At 39.3% G+C, this 10,318-nt stretch overlaps 1 non-coding gene across 1 annotated transcript; it reads left to right on the top strand.

Moving 5' to 3' along the window:
• The first annotated feature begins 487 nt into the window (after nucleotides 1-487).
• On the top strand, nucleotides 488-697 carry LOC124502851 (small nucleolar RNA U3). Its single transcript, XR_006960079.1, has one exon. It is a non-coding gene; the product is annotated as a small nucleolar RNA U3 (small nucleolar RNA).
• Nucleotides 698-10,318: the final 9,621 nt, after the last annotated feature.

Here is a 10,318-nt window from a genome sequence, read left to right on the forward strand (position 1 = left end):
GACGGCTCAGAGCCTGGAGCCTGCTTTGGATTCTGTGTCTCCTGCTCTTTCTGCCCCTCCCCCATTCATGCTCTGTCTATCAAAAGTTAAAAAAAATGTATATGGCCTGTCATGGATATTAAAAAAAAGAATCATGTGTCACAATTTTTATTAATTAGTAGAAAATATCTGTTGAGCACATACCATGTGCCATGGACCATGCTAGCACTGGGAAGATAGTAGTGAATAAGACAGCCAACGTTCTTGTCCTCATGGAGCCTACATTCTACAGGGAGAGAAAGAAGATACACAAACATTTAAATACCAAATATTATTTCTCACAGTGAAGTGCTATGAAGGAAAAAATAATAGTGTGATATGACAGAGAATCTGAATTAGGGGATACATGTTGGGAGTGTTACAGGAGTCTTTTGTGAGAGGTGACACTTAAGATTAGACTTGAAAAACCATAGAAAGCCAATCATATGGAGAACCAGGAGAGGAGTATTAGAAAAAAAGCAGGGATCATTTCTATAGTTTGTTACTAGAGAAGTTTCTCTGAATGTAGAGTGCCTGAAACCATGGGGGGGGGGGTGTGCAGTGTTCTCTCCTGAGCGTGAAGTTGGCTGTAGGTGTTGTTCCTGCCACCGTCTATTGCCATTGATGATTGTTCTTGTCCTCCGTGGGAATAAGAGGGAGAGGATGCAGTCTGGGTGGAAAAGAAAGAAAGAAAGGAACAACAAACTGAGTTTGGTTTGAGATGAGGCCAGAGAAATAGGGAGGAACCAGACCGTTTATAATGGGAAAGTTGGACATTCACACTCTAATGCAAGGTCTCTGCAAAGTATCTGATGGGCACGTGATCTAAACTGATTCCTGTTTTTAAATGATTACTCTGGATGATTTGACAAATAGCTGGGAATGGAAGGTGAGAGACCAATGATCAGGTTACTGCACTAGTCGTAGAAGAAGGGAATGGTAGCTTCAGTCAGAGTGGCAGCACTGTGATCCGGAGGATGGTTAATGGATATTAATCAATAGAGGGGCACCTTGGTGGCTCAGCTGGTTTAGTGTCAAACTTCGGCTCATGTCATGATCTCATGATTCCTGAGTTCGTGTCAGGCTATGCGCTGTCAGTGCAGAGCCTGCCTTGGATCCTCTGTCCCCCTCTCACTCTGCCCCTCTCCCACTTGGATTCTCTCAAAAATAAATAAACATTTTTTTTAAAAAAGAAGTTATTAAATAAGTTAAATCAGTTAGTGAGGGAAAGGGGAGAATGGAGGATGACTTCTACATTTTGGAACTGATCATCTGATTGAATGTTGGGAAAAGAATCTAAACAAATTGGCATTTAATGTTGCAGCATTTGTTGCTGATACACTGTAGCGTGGTCACAGAAGGAGAAAGAAGGAATGAGAAAAAGCTAAACAGGGGATCAGTGGGAAGTTTCCATTTTCTTCTGTTGCACCTGCTCACATTTACAGTTGAATTTCACCGTGTCGTCAGGATTCAGGATCCTGAATCGTCAGGATTCAGCTGATGGCCCAGGGGCAGTTGCTACTGCTGTAACATACCCAGTCACGTCATCACCAAGTCTTCTCTGAGAAGTAACAGGTAAGATGAGGCTTGAAAAATCATAGAAATCTCATCACAGAAGAACCAAGAGAAGAACCTTTTAGAAAAAAGGAACAGCACTGAGTTTGGCATTCGAGGTCAATCAAGGCCAATGTGGGCTGGGGCATAGTGAGCAAAGAGCTGAGTGGTTTGAGATAAAGTCAGAGAGGTAGGCAGGAGTCAGACCATTTGTAATGGAAAAAGAGTTGGGCATTCAAAATTGCAATGCGAGGCCATTATGGAATTTTAAATGTGGGGAGGACTATGACAGGAGGGGACTCAGAGTGAGAGGCCATCCCAGAATGGAGTAATCCTCTGTCCACAACCTTGGATTTTCCTTTCAATTCTGTTGACCTCTGCAAGCATCCTTTCCAAAGAATTGTGCAACACATGAAAAACTCCAGGCTTTCCTATCATTTTCAAGCCTACACTCTAAATGAACCACTCTTTTTCCTTTTGTAGACAACCTGCCCTATGTCCTATTTCTTTGAGTTCATTCTAGAAATTTGCTGCTCAACAGAGGACTTCTTGGGAGTATAAGAACTACCCACTTAGGGGCGCCTGGATGGCTCAGTCCATTGAGCGTCCGACTTTGGCTCAGGTCATGATCTTGCGGTCTGTGAGTTCGAGCCCAGCGTTGGGCTCTGTGCTGCTGACAGCTCAGGGCCTGGAGCCTGCTTCAGAGTCTGTGTTTCCCTCTCTCTCTGCCCCTCCCCCACTCATGCTATGTCTCTCTCTGTCAAAAATAAATAAACATTAAAAAAATAAAAAAAAAAGAACTACCCAGTTAACCTAGATTGACTAATAAAGTTGTAAACAGCAGTAACAGCATAGAAAATATTCAGGTATTCAGGTCAACTGGAAAGGGGGGGTGAGCAGTTCCTAGTCATGTATACATGATTGACATACATTTAAAAAAATATATATCAGCTTTCTTCAGGTAGGCAACCAGCTGGAGAGGAATCCAGGCTTCGAGCCAATTTTATTGCAATGTCAAATGGTACAGATTTTTGGAAAAATGAATGACTATGTCCACATAAAGGTTAAAGTAAACTTTCTTTTAAGTAGTGCTTCCAATTTGATAATTGGATAGTAGCAGAAAGCTCAGACTTATTGGCAGTAGGTAATACTTCATTCTTTTTTTTTTTTTTTTTTTTAAATTTTTTTTTTCAACGTTTATTTATTTTTGGGACAGAGAGAGACAGAGCATGAACGGGGGAGGGGCAGAGAGAGAGGGAGACACAGAATCGGAAACAGGCTCCAGGCTCTGAGCCATCAGCCCAGAGCCTGACGCGGGGCTCGAACTCCCGGACCGCGAGATCGTGACCTGGCTGAAGTCGGACGCTTAACCGACAGCGCCACCCAGGCGCCCCGGTAATACTTCATTCTTAAACTGTACTCTGTTTTCCTTATGTGCTGTTTGTGCTGCATGTTCCTCCTACTATTACTGAACACCCAAGGGAAGGGCAGGACTAATGGAATGGCATTTCTGACCCCTTTTCTTCAGAAACAAGCAAGAATTCAGAGTCCCAAAATTTGAATTTTACATATTCTCTAGTTGTCCAGATGGATTTATAATTTTCCATGTTTTTATCAGCAAATTGCCATATTTCTTCATAATGAAGCTTCAAGTTTATACCCCATTAAGGTAAAAAGTGATATATTCTTTTCATTGCTTTTTATTTGTAATGAAGAGAGATATACCAACAAATTCATACAATAAAATGTAATAGAATGATAAATATATGTGTAAAGTGTAGAAGTGCAGAAGTGGCCGTGACTGTATGTTGTTATAAGAGAAGAATTTGAGTTTCACAAAATAAATACCAGCTAACAGTGTTTTGGAGGATAAACAAGAGTTCACCTGGCTGCAAGCAGGTAGGGAGGAGGGAAGACTAGATCCCAGGTTGAGAGAACAAGTGTGAAGACAGAGTCAAGCAAAAAGCATGGCATTATGGGTGCTCTTTCTGGGGGTTCTTTTTCACAGGCAACAAAGATTTATCGAGTACCTATCATGCCCCATGGACAGGCATGTGATGATAAGTAAGCACACAGAAGTGAACAAAAGAGTCAGTTTAAACCACAGTGGAGCTTAAATTCTAAAGGGAAGATAAGGTGGCCATATTCTATAAGACAGTCAAGAAATCAAATGAGTACAAAAATTATGTAGCACAGTAGCTGATGAAAAGCATCATGGAGAAATATGGAGGAAGTTAGGGAAATGGGAGTTCTGAGGTGGGGGCATATTGATTTTAAGTGAGATGATCAGGGGGAGGTTGATTGAGAAGATAACATTTTAATAAAAATCTGAAAAAGAGTTCACGCTGGAATTGAGGAAGAGTATTTCAGGAAGGGAGGCCAGCAAGTATAAAAGCCCTATGATTAGAGTGTACCTCATATAAGGAATAGCAATAAGGCCAATGTAGTTTCCAATCTGTTTTTCATCCTCTTTATGTTTATGCTTTAATCATAATCAAATCTCAATTATTGAGCGTTCCTTGCTATTTTACATTATATCTTTCACACTTTTTTCTAACTAGGAACATTGTCTTTAGTTCTAGATACTGACAATTCTTCCTATAACAATATACCTAGATATCATCTCTATTTCCTTTTTCTCTCTCAGATATATTAAGGTTCTGTTTTCATAATGTTCCTTTGTAACTTATAACAAGGTAATTATTTCAGTTTTGGACATTTTGAGTTTGATATGATTTTGAATAATTGAAGAACAGAAATTAAGTAGTAAATTAATAATATCACACAATAATTTGCTAATTTCTGGGTAGATTTCTTTCCAACTATTATCTCTTCTAGTTTGTCATACATTTATATAATGAGCATGTATGATTTATTAAATTGTGTTCAGTCATCCAGGAAACATTATAGGATGAAGATTTGTGTGTATATAATTTATTTGGGAAAATACCCATCATGGACAAATTTTCCTTTTTGCCCTTGAGCATAACTATAATAGCAGTTTTAAAATCCTAGTCTCCTAACTGTAATATCTGCCTTTACTCTGAAGTATGAATCTCACTTTTTTTTTGTTTTTTTTTTTTGTTTTGTTTTGGTTTTGTTTTTCTTTTTGAGAGGCAGGCAGTGGCAGGGGGAGGCAGGTAGGTATAGTAATTTTAGATTATATCCTGGAAATTGTGATGAGACATTAAACAATTTTTTATGTTTATTTATTTATTTTGAGAGAGACAGAGACAGTGCGAGTGGGGGAGGGGCAGAGAGAGAGAGGGAGAGAGAGAGAATCCCAAGTAGGCTCCACACTGTCAGTGCAGAGCACGACGCGGGGGTTGAACTCATGAAACCTGGAGATCATGACCTGCGTCGTATACTTAACCAACTGGGCTACCCAGGTGCCCCACGATTATACATTTAGTGATTTTTGGATTCTGTTGTGTCTTTTTGAAGAGCATGAATATGTTTCATTTTTTTGTTTATGTTTTATTTATTTTTGAGAGGCAGCATGAGTGGGGGAGGCACAGAGAGAGGCGTGGGGGACAGAAGATCTGAAGCAGGCTTTGCAGGGACAGCAGAGAGCCTGATGAGGGTCTCAAACTCATGAACTGTGATATCATGAACTGAGCCAAATCAGATGCTCAACACACTGAGCCACCCTCTTTGTTTGTTTATAAGGCAGTTAGCTAGGATATCCTCCAATTCTGAATTCTCTCTCCTCTGTGCAGTTGAAATCTTTGCTAAATTCTCATCCTAGTTTCCTGTGGCTGCTGTAACCAATTACCACCACAACAAAAGAATTGCATTTATCCTCTCACTTAAATCCACAAAAGGCCTTAAAACAATAAATAATATTCTCTCACCACTGTAGAATCCAAAATATCTAAACTAGCATCACTGGGCCAAAATCAAGGTGGCCCAGCATGGCTACACTCCCTCCAGTGGCTCTAGGGAGAATCCATTCCTTGCTTCCTCCAGATTCTGGTGGCTGCGGGGGTTCCTTGGCATATGGCTGCATCACTCTAATTTTCAAGGCCAGCATCCTCAAATCTCTCTCGGCTCTGTCTTCATTCACATCACCATCTGCTTTGTGTATAGTAAAATCGCTCTTTGCCTCTTACAAGGATACATGTGATCGCATTTAGGACCTGGTTGGATAATCCAGGATAATCTCAGGATCTCAAGATCCTTAATCACTTCTGCAGAGACTTTGCCATATAAGGTAACACTCACAGGTTCCAGAGAGTCAGGGGTCATTGTTCATCCTACTACAATTCTTTAAACTTTATCTATACTGTTTGGAATCTATCCTGTGTATATATAGTTTAGGAGTCAGCTTAAAATCTGAGTACAGGGGACATGTAGCAAAGATGCAAAAATTGGCATTATAAACAAAGCCTCAACATATCACTAAAAGTTGAAATCTTTTTAGAGTATTTTTCTGACAAAGATAAAATCAAATTGAGATTTTGAAACAGAAAGATAAGTAGAAAACCTTAAGTGGCTATCAATTAAATGATGTACTTCTAAATTATCATTGAACTAAAAAAGAAAAGCAGAGATTAGAAATTATTTAAACTGACTGATAATAAAGATAAGACATAGTAAAACTTGTTAGATACACTAAAGCAGTGCTTAGAGAAAACAGTGTAGCCTTAAAGGCGATATTAAAAAAAGATGAAATGCTGAAATATTAGTGGCATCAATTCCCACGTCAAGAATAGAGACAAGGAACAAAGCAAAACTAAGTAAGAGGAAGGAAATAATGGAGATAAGAGTGGAAATCAATAAAATAGAAGACATATACACATTACAGAAAAATTAAAAAGCCAAAATTAATATTTGAAATGATTAACAATATTTCTAAACACTGGAAAACTAACAAGGGGAAAACCGCATAATTTATCAACATAGAAAATGAAAATTGGAAAAAAAAAGAAAATGATAATTGGATTATAAATACAGATCCAATATATATTAAATACACACAAAAAAAGGATTTTATGAACAACTTTAGTCCAATAAATTTGAAAATTTTGGTGAAGTGGAAAATCCTTTCCTCTGTATCTTTCCCCTTGCTTCTTTTGGTTGTTTTGGGGGATAGGAGGTATATTTGGGTAGATGACCTTTTATAAAGATGCTGATACCATATTATTAGCAAATAGTTTTGCATCACTCTGCTGTGACACATTATAGCATAGCAACTGAGGATTCTGTCCCTACCCTCTCAGCTATTTTCTAGTTCAGAGTGGAACAAAGGTCTTCTGTTGTCTCATTCCATGTCCACTCCAGATGTGAAGGTATGCATCATTTCAAGGACATACTCAGTAAATGAAATTTTCAGTGTTAGTGGCTGTTAGGAGAGAAGGGAAAGGACATGTTAATTAAGGTTGACAGTGGAGTTCACTAATAATAACTGACTGCTTACTCTCCGTGAATAACAGAGACCAAGCTACAATTTAACAATTGAATTGAGCATCGTCCTTCCCCATGAGTTTCAGGAGGTGAAATAAATTGGAGGACATATTGGCTGACTAAGGGGTAACATGCCTTTTTGTTATATCACACATTGGTTCCTATTATGCAAATGGGGCACTTTTAAGGAGACACAGTGGATTCTCCTGTGAAACAACGGAATCTGTGTGAAGATATCCTTGCAAATATCGGCATGTGGCTTTCTATAAATCTGCCCTTTTGGTGCACAGCAGTCATTGACAAAACAAAAGGAATTCTAATCTTACTGTTAATCTCCAAAAATACTGCAGTAGCCCGGGGCTAAGTAGCAAGCTGCTGCTGTGGACTGTATTTCCAGTATGCAGTATTTGAAAACTATCTTCTCAGCCTCTTCTGCCAGCCACATGGTACAATGTGCGTGTGTGTGTGTGTGTGTGTGTGTGTGTGTGTGTGGCTGCGCGTGTGTGTGCATCGCTTTGCAATCATTCCCTATTGGCTATGTGAAAGCTAGGTCAGTGGGCTGATGTGATCTTCTTTGAGACGCTGCATACTGGGTTTAGCATGACTCTCTTCATACTAGTGGGCAGAGCCTCTGCTGTCTTTCTGCTGTGTTTAGTTTGAAATTTCTATTGGAAAAGCCCCTTTTTTCTCATTCTCCCCCTTCTTTGCTACAACAGGCTATGCTAGCAACTGTTCTGGGAAGCTTCGGAGTGAGGAAATGGTGGGTGGAGCAGAAGAGAAAGAAAAGGAATACATGCTGTGGAACACTGTACTGCTGCTATAGTTTCCTTTCCTCTCACCAAGATTTAATCACTGGTTGGAGGAAATTGGAATGTTTCAAGAAAGAGGGCCAATGCCGGGTGGAAGAAGGAGGGGATGGATGGCAGGAGAATTCAATAACAGGGCCAAGGGAAGTTTAGCAATGTAATATCCAATAAATTGTGCCGTGGAACTCTGCGAGTGATTAGGGAATCAGAGCCAGCCAGAGAACCAGGCAAAATGTTCCTACTGTTTCTTATAGAGATTTGCAAATAGGTTCTATCCCAGGCTGTCAGTGGGGATTCAGACTGATGTTTCTGCGGTTCTCTTTTTCCTCACTTTAGGGACAGTATGTGCTGGAGGCAATCTGCCTAGCTAGCCACCCATTTTCATCAGCTTTCTTTGTACCTGAACGCCAGCCCCAATTATTCTGATCCCAGTCTTCTGAGGCAGACCCCAAACTTACAAGCAAACTTAGTCTCAACTACTTATTATGTCCTGCTTAATTTCCACTTAAAGTGGCATCCTTTCATATAGTTTTCTAGATGCTGGAAGATGGGTACACTGTTGGGTCAGAATTTTTTGAAAATTTCAAAAGGATGGGTGGTTCGGGGAGGAAAAAGGGCAAGAACTCTGGTGGAAGATATACCAGACAAAGTTATTGTTCGTTATGCTGGTAAAAATAATGAAGGAGTCGCCCTAAGATCTGGGTTCTAGACTCACATTTGCTTCTGAGTAGGTACAATACCCTGAGCAAATTATAATAATTGATTGTCTCCTTCACAGACTAATGGTGGAAATTGATAGTTTCTGAACTTCTTCAAACTCTCACATTTTATAAAGCATATATTCATCTGTAAGTATATATTATCTCCTATATACCAAGCATTAAATACATAACTATTTTTTAATTACCTTTACTTTCAAAGGAATACATTTCCTTGGCTACTTTCATTTCCTGAGTTGTGAAGTGGAGCTGATAATGATACTTCTGCTTACTTAAGAAAAAAAAGGGGGGGGCGGAGTTTATCTGAAAGTGATCTGAAAAATGTAAAATGTGCTGTAGCAGATACTTTTGATATATTCATATACGTAAGAACATACTTATTCCAGGAACAGAGGGGGAGGTGTTGCTCTCTGAGATAACAAGCAATAACCTGGAGATAATTTGTTTTATTTGAAAATATAAGAGGTGCCTGATGCCCAGATAGAAATTTTAATTATTTTAATACTGTTCCCAAATTGTGTGTGTGCACACACACATACGCACACCTAGAGAGCTGTAATTATATCAGTAAATATACAGAGTAACACTGTGTATTTAAAAAATAAATATGCTCCATGAGAGCTTGCCTACCTTATTCACCACTATATTTGTGATAGCAATATTTGTTGAAGAAAGGAATGAATTAAGGAATGAAAGAATGAGGATAGCAGAGATCTTTAATATTCTTTTCACTTCCAATTTCAACTCTTGTGCTAAACCCAATGTTCAGTTTCTTTCCTTGATATTTCACCTTCTCCTCTCTGCTTAAATTTAGGGGAAGGTCTGCTAGAGTTCATCGCTACTCAAAATGATTTAGGTTTAGGAATTGAAAGAAGTTAGTGCTGAAAATACATATGCCTGGGGCACCTGGGTGGCTCAGTTGGTTAAGCGTTAGACTCTTGCTTTCAGCTCAGGTCAAGATCTCACAGTTCGGTGAGTTACAGCCCCACTTCAGTCTCTGCCTTGACCGTGTGCAGCCTGCTTGGGACTCTCTCTCTCTCTCTCTCTCTCTCTCTCTCTTTCTGCCCTTTCCCTGCTCGCGCTCTCTCTGCCTCCCTCAAAATAAATAAATTAACTTAAAAATATTAAAAAAGGAAATTACATATTCCTTACTACAATATTTTACTATCTTTAGTGCTTCCTGTTCAATGTATTATTTTTCTTTAGTTCCCTGGCACCTAACACAGGGTGTGGCACAGAATAAGTGCTCAGTAAATGCACTAAGTAATGAATGATTGGTCCAATTCAATGGAACAATTGGTGTGGGTCCCTGGGGTGGAGACACAAACTAATGGGCATGTTATGTGGAAACATGGCTGAAAGGTTTTGAAAGTTACCATTGCATTTTTAGTTATTCCCAGTCAGTGGTAAGTTAAGTTCCCAGCATAAAAGCCGTATCTATTGTTCTCTGTAAATTATCTCTAGGGTCCGTTCCCACTTCCAAGTACATTAATTTGAATCATCCAGTTTTATGAAGAGAACATTTCATGAAGAGTCTCCCCTAATAGTAATAACAACCATAAGCACTAAGCTAAGAGCCTACACTTATTTAGCATTTAATAACAATGCTATCTTCTCTCACAGTTGTCCAGTGGGCTGTGTTATGCTCAGCACAAGTTAAGACGGCTACTTAATTTAGGTGGATGAAGAACTTGGCTATTTGCAAAAAGGAGGTAGGCTGGAAGTGAGACGATTGTTTTCTATTATGGCACTAAAACAAGACGCCTCCCTTCCCCCAATTTTATGGTACTCCTTCTATCATTTTCCCCACTTAAG

This window comes from Lynx rufus, unplaced genomic scaffold, assembly GCF_022079265.1.
Source record: "Lynx rufus isolate CCGP_SWC_20201006 ecotype Redwood Valley unplaced genomic scaffold, mLynRuf1.p SCAF_7, whole genome shotgun sequence".
Lineage (NCBI taxonomy): Eukaryota > Metazoa > Chordata > Mammalia > Carnivora > Felidae > Lynx > Lynx rufus.